We start from the raw sequence: 15,335 nt of genomic DNA, 5'->3' as shown, positions 1-15,335 counted from the left end.
ACTTTATTTTTGCATCGGCTGAAATATTGCCACCTTATTTACATTTGCATGGCTGAAAGATCGCCACCTTATTTACATTTACATGGCTGAAGGATCGCCACATTATTTTTGCATCGGCTGAAAGATCGCCACCTTATTTGCATGGCTGAAAGATCGCCACCTTTACATTTGCATGGCTGAAAGATTGCCGCCTTATTTACATTTGCGAGGCTGAAAGATCGCCGCCTTATTTACATTTGCATGGCTAAAAGATTGCTGCCTTATTTACATTTGCATGGCGGAAATATCGTCGCCTTATTTACAGTTGCATTGGCTGAAAGATCGCCACCTTATTTACACTTGCATGGCTGAAAGATGGCCGACTATTTACATTTGCATGGCTGAAAGATCGCCGACTTACTTACACTTGCATGGCTGAAAGATTGCCGACTACTTACACTTGCATGGCCGAAAGATCGCCACCTTATTTACACTTGCATGGCTGAAAGATCGCCACCTTAATGGATGAAAGATCGCCACCTTATTTACTTTTGCATGGATGAAAGATCGCCGACTAATGCATTTCATGGGCTGAAAGATCGCCACCTACTGCATCTCATGGGTTGAAAGATCGCCAAGTTATCCAAAGGCATCATTGTTCGGGGGCATCATTTTTATAGCCCGAGAACACCATGCCATGGCCTGAAGACACCTTTTAATCTTGTGCATATCATTATTCAAAGGCATCATGGTTCGGAGGCATCATTCGCATAGCCCGAGAGCATCATTTTATGGCCTGCGAATCCTTTATTATACGCTTCATGGCCCAGGACATCATGGTCTAAGGACGTCATCCTAACTGTCCGAAGACAAACATTAATGGTCTGACGGGAATTTGCATCATGTTTAAATTTACGCACAATATACGTTTGTGTTACTTATTTGCAGGTGAACCAGCGAGCAACGACCATCTCAGCAGGAGCGATCCCTCTCCAGTTCCTGCAGCCTTACCAGACTTTAACCGTTCACCCCGACCTAAATACCGTGTCCGTTCTCGAAATCCCCCATCGGCATGCTCCGCCGACGGATCCTGAACTACATCTGGCTGGATTCCTATAAAACCAGGGATATGTAGGTAGCTCAGAAGCCAGAGCACGACCAAATCTCTTCAAACCATTTCATTCGGTCAAAATTGGCCATCATATCTTTACCCGACAACTCTTTCATCCTTCACGGGTAAAGAGGGGCAGCTGTTGATACCAAATTTTTCTATGTATATTTTTTATATGCAAATTACCTTTAAAATAACATATGTATGCATATATAAGTATGTCCAAGGGTTTTCTTATTTTTCATTAATTTTGAAAGATTTTTGGATCAATTTATTGCTCTATTTTATCAAGAAAAAACCCAATAATTATTCCCAAAATTGTCATTTTGGCAATTCACTTATTATATTCTTATACTTATACTAAAATATAGCTAACATAATTTTTGCATAATTTTACAAATTTATTTAGTATTTTTAAAATCTAAATTGCATATAATTGCAATATTAGCCTATTTTAAAATTTAATTGTGTTTATATTTATAAAATTTACTCCAATATTTTTATTTTTATAATTATAAATTATTAATCATTTTAGTACCTTTAATTATTACCGGAAATTATTTTACTAGTTTTTATAAAATAAATAAGGAAAATGGCTATTTAAATGTTAGCCCATTTGTATTTCAATTTTGACCAGATTGGGCACCCCTAATTGAACCCAATTTCAGATCCCATTACCCAGCCCAAATACTAAATTTACCCGACCCACGACCCTCTTAATAACCCGCCCGGATCCCCCTTTCAATCCTAGCCGTTGATCATTTAGATCAACGACTCATACTCACCCTTTCCTTTTTAATTTCCCAATACCCCCCAAACCCAAATCATTTCTCACTGGTAGCCGCCCCCGGATTCCCCCTCCCCCAAATTCTCTCTCAGAAACCCTAGCCGCCTCCCTCCACTTCCACCCTAAAACCACCGGAATCCATGGCTTCCAAGGCCATAGAAGTCCTATATCGGCCTCCTATAACTCCTACACGTTTGGTTACTGAAGTTTCAAGGCCTGACCACGAATAAGCTTGACCCAGAGCTTGTTTGATTCAAGTTCTATGGCCACCTCCGGCCTTGCTCCGGCAAGCCATGGCAATTCGAGTCTGATCTCGACTTCTCCTGCTCAGATCAATGACTCTCCAAGCCTTTCTCACCATCTGGTTTCTTCTGAAACCCTAACTTTTGAGGTTCTTCTAATTTCTATAGATCTGTTCTAGATCCGTGTTTTTCCTAGACGTTTAAGCGGTTTCTCGAGATTTCTTTCAACAAACTATGCTTTCAAAACCTTTATCTTTCCGATTTAGGGTTTTTGTTAAGTTATTTAGATGCTTCTCTGATTTTCTTTTTCTCTTGTGTGTTTCTTATACTATGTTTCTTATTAGTTTCTTCTACTATGATTTTTATGTGTCTTTCCTAGTGTGTTCTTACGAGTTCTTCTACTGTGTCTTCCTATGTGTTTCTTCTACTATGTTCTTATGAGTTCTTCTACTGTGTTTCGCATATTGTTCTTTTACTATGTTTCTCATGAGTTTCTTCTACTAAAAGATGCATGTTAAAGGTCTTAGTTCCTTTCTGAAATCTCTGAACTTGTTTCGTTAGTATCTTTTCCTTGATTACTTGTCCTTTCATCTCTATACTCGATTGATGGCAAGAACCCTAGAATTTGGGGATTCATTCGAGTTTTGAGACCATTGGCTATGTGATTTGTTTGTTCTTCATCTCTGAACTTGTTTAATTTTAAAAAAAACCTAACCTCTTTGTACATATTTCGAGTTTCTGAAGTTATCTCATCTACTACTCGATTAGGCTTCCAAAGCTTTGTTTCGACCTTTGTTTATTTATATAGTTCTGATTCCCTGTTAAACTCTTCTAAGGTCTTTCTACTGGACCCTTTGTATGCTATTTGATACTCTCTCTCTTCTACATTGCTGAGTTACTGAGACTGACCTATGTGACTACCATGTTCCTATAGTCTACTACTTACTAATTTTGCAATTGCATGACGTTTTTCTTTGTCCTAAATTCAGCCTCGTATACTTGTGTGCTCTTTATATGTGCGGAACTTCCCTCTAAAATGGATTTAATTTTTGATTAATTTCAGACTTCCTTTGTGTAAGCCTGATTGATTTGTTTCCTTGTTTGCTGATTTCCCCGTTACTTAGTCGAAAACTTTCCTTAGCCTTTCTAACTTAGTTTATTCATGGACCAGTAATTACAATTCTCTGACTCCTTGATTTACTATGTACTAATTGATTTTTACCTTATTTATTTAATCGTATATTTCAAAATTCTTCCCTTAAGTAAACTCCTATGTATCTACCCCTAATTGCCTACTTTGCACAAGATGCTTACTTGATCCCTTTCCTTAAATAATTTTGTTCATTACCGTTTAAGTTTAAACTCCTTAATTAAAGGAAGTCTCGTACTAATTGATTTTAATTGATACCGAGTTCCTTAATTATTGTCTTACCTTCTTTCCGCCTATTTTCACACTATAAATACATGTTCTTCATTGACACCAACACTCATAGTCTTTCTAAACTTTTACCCATACTCAAAGGTATTTTCTCTTGTGGCCTGTTTGCAAGTCCTGCTGCCTGCTTTTCTCTCTTTGCTTCTTTGAAACTAGTATGTCCTGATTTAAGGTTTTCAGCACCACAACAATATGTTTATTTACTACCTTTGTATGCATGTCTGCCTACTGCTTCTGTATAGTTCAACACTTATTCTAGCATGCTGAAATTTCTTTCTGCCTGTACTATTATGAATCCCAAACCCCTACCCCTATGTGTTCATACTATGGTTTGAGGTACGACAATACTGCAAATTATTGTCCAAGAATCAAACTTGATCCCCTGGGATCCTAGCCTCTAATAATGTGTGTTCTAGCAGGCTTTTAGGTATGCTAGCATTCTCCATTACTGGTCATACCTAAAGCCTGCCCTTGCCTAAGCAATAGGCTCTTCACAATTTCCTTATTCCCCTGGACCCCTTATGGGTACTTATTTGTAGTTGTTTCCCTCTCCTTTCCCCCTTTTAACATTCTGTTCTTCACTTGTACACTTTCTTAGTCTTTAAGTTCTGCCCCCCTCTTATGAGCCTTGCCTTGGGGCCCTTTGAGCTCCCTCTGAACTTGGACACTTAGGGGCTGGCCCTTCCACACTGCACTTATCCCTGTTCTAGTAATACATTTGGGTATGAGCATTGCCCGGAGTCCCATTGAGGCTCTTAGGGAACTTTGACACACTCAAATGGGAGAAAGGCTTTGGATCATGATCTCTTGGAGTTGGTTTACCTCATAACTCAGTGAGGAAGTCAGAATCAGGCTGCCTCTAGTTTTACTTTTATTTATATTTTTTCTGATGTATTCTTATTTTATTACGGGCTGTAATAATTCGTAATAAACTCTTGGGGATGGTTAGTGAAAAGGGTAGGTAACTATGTATGCAAATGGTAGATACCAGGTGTATAGGTATTTTGAATTCTGCATATTCAAATGCATATAAAAATCATGCCTATAGGTTATTTTGAATTCTGCATATCCAATTCTCACATAGATACCATGTCTATAGGTATTTTGAATTCTGCATACTCAAATGCATATAGACATCATGCCTATAGGTCGTTCTGAATTCTGTATATCCAATTCTCATATAGAAGTCATGCCTATAGGATTGTTCAATTTTCCGTATTCAGTTACACCTAGATACCATGCGCATAGGCCTTAAGCAAAATTCTGCAAACTAGATACCATGTTTGTAGGATTAAAACCAGTCTTACGCATCTAGATACTATGCCAATAAGGTTTTTCTGCATTTTTACACCATGTCTACAAGTTTCAAAATCAACAACGCGTAGAGAGCATGCCTATAGGAACTCCTAATCGAATCTGAGCCGCTTCATTCACGTATAGAGCTAAAATTGGTAATAATGGGTACTGTCAGTTGTAGAACTTGTAACCAATTCATTAAGACTTGCCTCTATTTTAACAATCTGATTACCCTTATTTAACGAGTTTAACCAGTATGTTTCAGGCCCTACTATTTCATTGCTTTTCTAAATCCAGTAGATATTATGCCTATAGGATCCTTGTCTAATGCTAAGGCAAGCCTTAGGGTAAAATTATAAGCTGAATCTGTTTCTGTTAATTATTACAACCAGCATACACGCCTGATTCGGACTTCTTATCTGAGTTATGTAACAAACTAAAACCGCCTCAGTAACCGTCCTTCTTCTATAATAATCAGACCTAAACAGTATACGTAAGTCATGCTGATTTCGTGCTTCTTTTGTTCAAGGAGGTATATTTGAGCCTCTGCTTGTTATGTGCTTTCCCTCAACTTGCAATACGTGTTTTGTATGTCTCCTTAGAGTTTTTACCTTTGAAACTACAAATAAGCCCAATATCCCTCCCTTTAGGATTAGTAGTCCTAAATGCCTCCGGGACTGATAGGATTGAGACGGGTAATAGCATGCAACAAGTAAACGAGACCAACCCGCGCTTTAAATACCTTAACAGGGTGAGAAGGGTAGATATGGATATGATGAACACGCGATAACGTCACTTGTAGCCCCTCATTGAGGAGTGATTACCGGACGTTGTGTGGGGTGATCCATATTTTTAGTAAATCTAGGACCCCCCTTTCCTTTATTCTTATTTCTTTAACATTTTCATTCCACAATCCACTTTTTCAAATTGCTCTTTTAAACTTTGTCTATTTTCAAACCTTTATATGTGAAATCCCCTCCTATTTGAGTTTTATTTGTCTATATGTTAATTGTGCCCTAAACTCACAATAATTGTTTGGCCGGGAACCACACCAGTGGATTCTGAGGGGTGCCTAACACCTTCCCCTTGGAATAATTTCAAGCCCTTACCCAATCTCTGGTTACTCAAATCAAACCCTTTTAGTGTCCTAATGCACCCTAATCATTAGGTGGCGACTCTTTAAATCAAACCTAATTCCTAAAAGGAATGAGTTGTCCCTCCAAATGTCACAAACCCGATTCGGCAAGGAAAAATGGGGCGCGACACCCCCTGCGACAGAACCATCTCAACTCTCCTGGCCACATTGGCCGCCTCCTAAAAAGAAATCTCACTCCCCGTCTCCTTAGCCATCTGAAGTCGAATAGGTTGAATGGGTCCCTCAATAAACCTCCTCACCCTCTCTCTCGGTGGGAAGTAAGATAAGAGCATGACGGGCCAAGTTGATGAATCTGGTCTCGCATTGAGTAACAGTCATAGAACCCTGCTGGAGACGCTCAAATTACCTCCGATAAATCTCTCTTTGAGTGATAGCGAGAAACTTCACCAGAAATAGCTGAGTAAACTGCTTCCAAGTCAAAGCTGGTGATCTGGCGGGTCTAGCCAAACAATAATCTCTCCACCAAGTCTTGGCGGATCTAGATAGGCGGAAAGTAGCAAAGTCAACCCCATTGGTCTCCACTATCCCCATGTTTTTGAGAACCACATGACAACTGTCTAGATAATCCTGGGGATCCTCAAAAGATACACCACTGAAAGTAGTAGTGAAGAGCTTGGTGAACCTGCCCAATCTCCACAAAGCATCGACAGACGTAGCTGCTCCATCACCGGTCTGAGCTACCACACCCGGCTGAACTACTCCAACTGGCTGAGCTGCTGGAGTCTGAAACTGGGGAGCCATCTGGCTCCGGAGTGTGAGTAGTAGGAGTCTGGGCTCATCCTCCATCCTGAGAGACGGTTGGTGCTATAGGAAGCAAGCCTGTCCGGGTGACACTCTCCATAAGGCCCACTAGATGGACCAGAGCATCCTGGAGTACTAGGGTAGCAATGAACCCCTCTGGGACCTGAGCTAGGCCCACCAGAACTGCCTGGGTCGGAATCTCATCATCAAAGTCAACCTGAGGCTCCGCCGCTAGTGTTGCTGCTCTGGGCTAAGCTCTGACCCTACCTCGGCTTCTAGTACAGCCTCACCCTCGCCCTCTGCCTCTCGTGGGAGCTGCTGCTGGGGGCTCGGGCTGCTGATCGGTGGATGAGGAAGCGCGTATTCTCGCCATCTGCGAAAGAACAGAGTAGAAATTCAATTAGCATTGAGAACCAAACCGCAAGATAGGAAAGAATAAATGTGAAGTTTTTCCTAACTATGTAGCCTCTGGGGGATAAATACAGACGTCTCCGTACCGATCCCTTAGACTCTACTAAGCTTGTCTGTGAGTTGTGAGACCCATGTAACCTAGAGCTCTGATACCAACTTGTCACGACCCGGATTTTTTACCCTCGGGAGTTGTGATGACGCCTACGAATGAAAGCTAGGCAAGCCAACTATTTGAACCAATTATCTTTTTTCCATTTTTAATCCTTTAAAAATTATGAAACAATAGCTTATAAACAGCGGAGTTTTAAATAAGCGAAAGAAAAATTAAAACCATTTGAATATATATCCAATACAACATCTTAAACAAAGTCTACCCAGAACTGGTGTCAAAACTCCAGAGACAATTACTACAAACAAGGTCTGAAAAATAAATAATACACTACTTCTGAAATATGTAAATGAAACGGGATGAAGGGATAGAGGGAGACGTCAGGGTCTGCGGACGCCTGCAGAACTACCTCGGAATCTCCGACTAGACTGAAGGCAGCCACCTTAGCTAAGGTCTGAATGCTGCTGCTCCGGAATCTGCACACACTGCAGAGTGTAGTATCAGCACAACTAACCCTATGTGCTGGTAAATGCCTAGCATAACCCCGGCGAAATAGTGACGAGGCTAGGATCAAACTACTAGATAAACCTGTGCAGTTATATCATATACAGCAGAAAATAAAGCAGAAATATACAATTAAGGATGGAAGGGGGATATGTTGCGGGGGAATATCATTTATCAACAATAACTCAGGAGAAAAGCATAAAGAACAATTTAAAATTTGCGGCAGAAAGAATAAGGAAACCGTAACCAATCAATAACCACTTTTATCATTTATTGTTGCGGCACGCAACCCAATCCAAATCATAAAAACACTGTTGTGGTGTGAAACCCAGTCCATATCATTTATCACTGTTGCGGCATGCAACCCAATCCAATTATAATGTTGTTGCAGCGTGCAACCCGATCCAAATATAATACTGTTGCGGCGTGCAACTCGATCCAAATATAATATTGTTGCGATGTGCAACCCGATCCCAATATACAATTCAACACCAATCACAAAAGAGTCCCAGCAAGGGAAAAATAAGGAAACGACACTATCCCGACAAAGGAATCGACAGTATAAGTAAATACGTCCCGGCAAGGGAATCAGCTAACCAAACTTGTTCTAACATTTAACTTCACAAAAGAAACCTCAACTAGCACCAATACTTAGCCATAAGCAATTTCCACGAGAATAATCATAATTTTTGCCCAACACAGAGAATCAACAACTTAGGCATTCGTAGTACTTATTAAGAACACAACGATTTCAATTTAAGACTCACGGGCATACTTGACACCAACGTATAGATACTCGTCACCATGCCTATACGTCTTACTCCACAAATAATACATAGCAAATATGACACGACTCCTAATCCCTCAAGCTAAGGTTAGACCAAACACTTACCTCAAACTTCCATGACCAAATCAAGCCTCAAACACCGCTTTTCCTCTAGAATTCGCCTCCAAATTACTTGTATCTAGTCCAAATTAATTGAACAACATTAATAAATGCTAAAGAATTCATACCTAATACTTAATTATTGGTTTTCTATCATTTTCCCCAAAAAGTCAAAAATTGACCCCGGGCCCGCTTAGTCAAAACACGAGTTTCGGACCAAAACCCGATCACACATTCACCCACGAGCCCAAATATTTAATTAGTTTCGAAATCCGACCCCAAAACGAGGTCTAAATTCCAATTATTCAAAAAGCCCTAACTTTACCCAAATTTCCAATTTTCTACCATTAAAACCCTAGGATTTTTGATAAAAGTTAATGAAATACATTAGAGAGTTGAAAGAAACCAGTTAGTGGATACTTATGATTTGGGAAGAAAATCTCTTGAGAAAATCGCCCTAGGCCTTCTATTTTTGGTGAAAATTTGAAAGAGAAAACACTGAAGTTTATTTTAAAAAACTTCATGTTACAACCCATATCCACACGCGTTAGTTCATGCCATATATTAGTTAACATAAATTAAAGAAGGAATTACCTTTGAGATGATAAGAAGTTAATCCTATTGGTCTTAAGTGATACAAGGGTGATTAACAAGTATTAGAAGTTAAACGAATCAAGGATGTTGTAACTCGTATTTTCAGGTAAACCTAGAGGTTCTTAATACACTCAAGGTCATTTATTAAGGTGTTTGAATCAAATAATATCCGTATGATAAGTTTTGAAGTCAAACGAGTTATGAAACAAAAGTCGATAAACGTTGTCGCAACTTAGGTTCATAATTTTACTTAAACATTAGGTTAAATGTTTCTAAGCTTTTCTCCTAATTTAAAAGTAATTACGGGGTTATATACCCACCAAATTAAACATCTACGAGTCTAGTTTCCAAAGCATTAAACCATTTGTCAATATGATCTCGGAGTATAGAGATATTCATGTTTTCGCAAGCCTGCGCAGATTGGTAGATGACAAGTAGGTGCATCACCTACTTGCCAAAATGATAGGACAAAATTACAAGACTTAAGTCGGCCAAGAGAGGACTTTTAAGGGGATATGAACTCAGTTATTTAATCCATATTTCAGACCCTCAAAACCAAAGTTAACCCCTGCAACTCCTCCCCAAAAATCCCACACAAACCCTAATCGATTTTCCCTCTCTTTCAAGTTCTATTTGAAGGTAAAACCTAGAGTTTGAAGAACCAAGGGAAGGGCTGAGTTATCCAACAAGTAAGGTAAGTTACTGCCATCTTTCATACATTTTTCTCTGCTGTGAATTCATGGTAATTCGTTCTATACATGTAAGAACTCACGGGACGGTGATCGGAAGCCGTGAGTTCGAGTTATTCACTTGTAGCGGACTGTTTTGTGGACTGTTTTGTGTTGCTATTGAGATGCATGCTTTACTACTATTTTGTGGAGTTTTGGAGGTGGAATGATGTGGATAAACACCATATATATGTAGGGTTGTGGGCTGATAGTTATTCGTAACATTTACGGGTCGTTTGAGACGACTAGGGTGACCGTCGTATGCATGATGTAATTAGGTTGTGTGTGGACTGTTTTGGGAGGATCAATATGTTTATTATTGATGTTGTTTGGGCTGTTTGGTGATTGTTTTGAATGGTGTGAAGTCATATATATAGGGGAGGTGTTGTCCGTTTCAACGTAAAATAGGTTGTGGTCGATACATAATTGTTATGACGCTTAAATGATAACGATAATATCGTTTCTCTCATTGTAGACTAAGGAGTTGTGACAATTGCATAGCTTGTGATTGGGGCAGTATATACAAGGTATGTGAGGCTATCCCTTTTCTTCTTTTGCACGACTCCGATTGTACATAATGTAATGAACGAGCTTCCAAAGATACTCTACTCTTAGAAGCTAGCAGTACTTACATTGCTTTCCCTCTTATGGAACGATTGATGTTAATGTTGCTTCTCTTATTCTTATGTTATCAATGTTGTTGGTACTTCCTGATTCTTATAAGGTTCGTAATGAAGAGTTGGTCCTAATAACGTGTACAGAGGATACCGACCTTACGTCACTCCGAAAGGTTTAGAATGTGATTCCATGAGTCGAGCATGCATTATATATATGTATCTATTTTACTCTACCGAGCCGCGCTATAGTCGGCCGGGTATGGCATATATTGTCCAACCATTGATCAGTTGGGTTTTACCGAGCTCCACGTGGCCGGGTACAATTCTACCGAGCCTTATGACGGTCGGATACATTTTTACCAAGCCTATTATGGCTGGGTACGATATGATGATGATGATGCCCACAGAGGTGTATATTTTAAAATTTTATGTATACATACATATGTATCATGCATTTCATGTCAGTAGCCCTCAGAGGTACTCAGATGTTCCAGGTTGTATATTCTCTATCCCTGCTTACATTACTGTTCGTATTTATGGTTCCCTGCCTTACATACTCAGTACTTTATTCGTACTGACGTCCTTTTGTTTGTGGACACTGCATGTCATACTGCAGGCCCTAATAGACAGGCAGGTGCAGCTCCCCACCACAGTAGGTTGTCCAGTTCAGCAGTGATTGGCGAGATCCCTTCTCCGGACTTGTCGTGGTCTTGGTATGCATTTTTGTTATAGACATTATGGGTATGTCGGGGCCCTATTCCGACATATGTTGCAGCACTTATGTTCATTTAGAGGCTCATAGACAAGTGTCGACTCATGTATAGTTTGGTATGCCTTGTCGGCTGGTTTTTGTTGTATAGTCTTTCATGGTAGCATGGTAGCATGGTAGCTCATACCTTATATGTAGTTTCTTGATTGTCTGGTCATCTCCTGCTATGTATGTTCATGCCATCATATTTTATTGTTGGTTGTCAATGATCCAGGTCTACCATTTATATTGATCTCGTCAGCCCTAAAAGATAATAATGAAGGTTAGATGAAATGTACGTTGGTGCTCGGCAAGTATGGTCGGGTGCTAGTCATGGCCCTCCAGTTTGGGTCGTGACAAACTTGGTATCAGAGCAAGTCTGTCCTAGGGATTGTCTATGAGCCATGTCTAGTAGAGTCTTGATTATGGATGTGTAGCGCGCCACATTTATAATCAGGAGGCTACATGACATCTAGGGTTGTTACCTTCTTCCTGAATCTAGATCGTGCGTAGAGTTGAGTCGTAAGTGTTTGTCTCTAATATTCACCTTGTTTTTTTTCAGTGATGCCTTCGACTAGGAAGCAAACGATTAGTAGACGGCTTGATACAGCAGCGGGAGAGGGTACCAGTCAGGTGCCCCAAGTCAGAGCAGGACAAAGTGAGGCTCAGAGTGAGATGCCCTCTCATACCTCATCTACCCCGTCTCCTCCAGAGGATATTAGGAGGCACCCAGCACCTCCAGTTCCTCCGTCTAGCATAACAGACCAGGATATACGGAGTGTTTTGCAGTTATTGACTAGCTTGGTAGTTGCTCAGGCTCAGAGGCAGAATACAGGTCCTGCTGATAAACCAGTTAGTACGAGAGTTCGTGATTTTATTAATTTAGACCCTCCAGTGTTTACCGGATCAGACCCCAAGGAGGACCCGCAGACTTTTATTGACCAGGTTCATCGTACACTGCGGGTTATGCATGTTAGTGATACAGAGGCAGTAGAGTTGGCTTCTTATCGGCTACGGGATTTAGCGGTTCTCTGGTATGATAGTTGGGAGAGATCCAGGGGTCCGAACGCTCCTCCAGCTGTGTGAAGGAATTTTCTGAGGCCTTTCTTCGTCACTACTTGCCAGTTGAGATACGACGAGCTAGAGCTGATAAGTTCTTGAACCTTAGACAAGGTAATATGAGTGTGCGAGAGTACAGTATGCAGTTCGATTCTTTAGCAAGGTATGCTCCCCATATGGTGGCCGAGATGAGTGATCGGGTGCATTTGTTCGTGAACAGATTGGAACCACATCTGATAAAGAGTGCACGACAGCCTCCTTGGTGGATGGCATGGATATTTCCCGTATTCAGGCTTATGGCCAGACCCTAGAGGATCGTAAGCGCCAGCAGAGGGCAGATAGGGAGCAGGATAGGGGCCAACATAAGAGGGCAAGATTTTCAAGGTATTCTAATGACTTTAGAGGCAACGTCAGGCCCCAGTCTTTGAGGAGTTCGGCTCCACCTGTAGCTAGTGCTCCTCCAAAGTTTCAGAGGCCTCAATATGATCGATTTACCCATTCTGGTCCAGGTTAGAGTTCGCAGGCATCAGGCTCGCAACATCACAGGGATACTAGTCAGACGAGACCCACAACACCACGTTGTGATCAGTACGGCAAGGCCTACTTTGGACTGTGTCGTCGAGGTTCTGATGCATGCTATTCGTGCGGACAGCCTGGCCATATGATGCGGGATTGTCCTAATAGAGGAGGTGATGGTATGGCTCAGCCGACTGGATCTGTGTCTGGTTCTTCCTCATCAGTTCGACCTCCAGCACGGGGTTTTCAGCAGTCGACAGGTCGTGGTAGGGGTAGAGGTGCAGTGCCGAGTTCGAGTGGTGCTCAAAATCGAACCTATGCTCTAGTAGGTCGACAGGATCTCGAGTCGTCTCCAGATGTTGTTACAGGTATTATATCTGTGTTTTCTTATGATGTATATGCGCTGATTGATCCGGGATCTACATTATCATATGTTACACCCTTTGTGGCTAATAAGTTTGGCATTGAACCTGAATTGATAAGTAAACCCCTTGCGGTATCTACTCCGATAGGAGATTCTGTGATTGCTAGAAGGGTATATAGAGGTTGCACTATGATGATTTGTAGTCGTCAAACCTCGGCAAATTTATTTGAGTTAGAAATGGTTGATTTTGATGTGATAATGGGAATGGACTGGTTGGCCTCATGCTATGCAAATGTTGACTGTCGTACGAAGATGGTTAGGTTTCAATTTCCTGGTGAACCCATCATTGAATGGAAAGGGAATATTGCTACACCAAAAGGTAGGTTTATTTCCTATCTTAAGGCAAGGAAAATGATCTCAAAAGGTTACATTTATCATTTCGTTCGTGTTAGGGATGTGGAGGCGAAACCGCCTACTTTACAATCAATCCCCGTGGTCAACGAATTCCCAGATGTTTTCCCAGATGAACTCCCAGGCCTTCCCCCTAAAAGGGAGATTGAGTTTAGCATTGATGTGTTGCCTGACACTCAACCGATCTCTATCCCTCCATACAGAATGGCCCCGGCAGAGTTGCGAGAGTTGAAGGTGCAGTTGAAGGACTTGCTGGATAAGGGCTTCATTAGACCTAGCACTTCACCTTGGGGTGCACCAGTCCTATTCGTGCGGAAGAAAGACGGGTCGTTACGGATGTGTATCGACTATCGACAGTTGAATAAGTTTACTATAAAGAACAAGTATCCACTTCCAAGAATTGATGACCTGTTTGACCAACTCCAGGGTGCCAAGTATTTCTCCAAGATTGATTTACGTTCAGGGTATCATCAGGTGAGGGTTAAGGAGAAGGATATTCCAAAGATAGTCTTCCGGACAAGATACGGGCACTTTGAGTTCTTGGTGATATCGTTCGGGCTAACAAATGCCCCCAACAGCTTTTATGGATCTCATGAATACTATATTTAGGCCCTATCTTGATGTGTTCGTGATTGTATTCATTGATGACATTATAGTATATTCTCGTTCAGAGGCGGAACATGTGGGCCACTTGCGGATAGTATTATAGACGCTTCAGGATCGTAAGTTATATGCTAAGCTCTCCAAATGTGAATTTTGGCTGAACTCAGTAGCATTCCTTGGCCATGTGATATCTGACGAGGGTATTAGTGTCGACAATCAGAAGATCGATGCAGTAAAGAATTGGCCGAGACCTACAAGACCATCAGAAGTCCTCAACTTCCTAGGTATAGGCGGTTTGTAGAAGGGTTTTCCTCTATATCATCACCATTGACTAAGTTAACACAGAAAGCTACCAAGTTCCAGTGGTCTGACACTTGTGAACGTAGTTTTCAGGAGCTGAAGAATCGATTGACATCCGCACCAGTGCTCACTCTTCCTGAAGGAACAGAAGGTTATGTGGTATATTGTGATGCCTCAGGTATAGGTTTGGGGTGCGTATTGATGCAGCGTGGGAAGGTGATTGCTTATGCATCAAGACAATTGAAGAAGCATGAAAAGAATTATCCAACCCATGATTTGGAATTGGCTGCAGTAATATATGCTTTGAAGATATGGCGGCACTACTTATACGGCGTCCATGTTGACATCTACACAGATCACAAGAGTTTACAATACATCTTCAAGCAGAAAGAGTTGAATTTGAGGCAGCGTAGGTGGCTTGAATTATTGAAAGACTACGACGTCGAGATATTGTATCATCCCGGTAAAGCCAATGTTGTGGCAGACGCTCTCAGCCGTAAATCAATGGGAAGCTTAGTACATATTGAGGCAGGTAGATGGGGGTTGACTAAAGAGCTTCATCAGCTAGCCAATATGAGAATCAGATTGTTAGACTCTGATGACGGAGGTGTTACTGTACAGAATACATCAGAATCATCTTTGGTAGCCGAGGTAAAAGCACGACAATATGAAGATCCTATCTTAGTACGATTAAGAGAAAGCATTCAACAGTGTAAAAGTATGGCTTTTGGGATCGGA

Source organism: Nicotiana sylvestris, chromosome 8 (assembly GCF_000393655.2).
Source record: "Nicotiana sylvestris chromosome 8, ASM39365v2, whole genome shotgun sequence".
NCBI classification, from domain to species: Eukaryota; Viridiplantae; Streptophyta; class Magnoliopsida; order Solanales; family Solanaceae; genus Nicotiana; species Nicotiana sylvestris.
The sequence above is the reverse complement of the archived record's forward strand: the minus strand, read 5'-3'. Positions refer to the sequence as shown.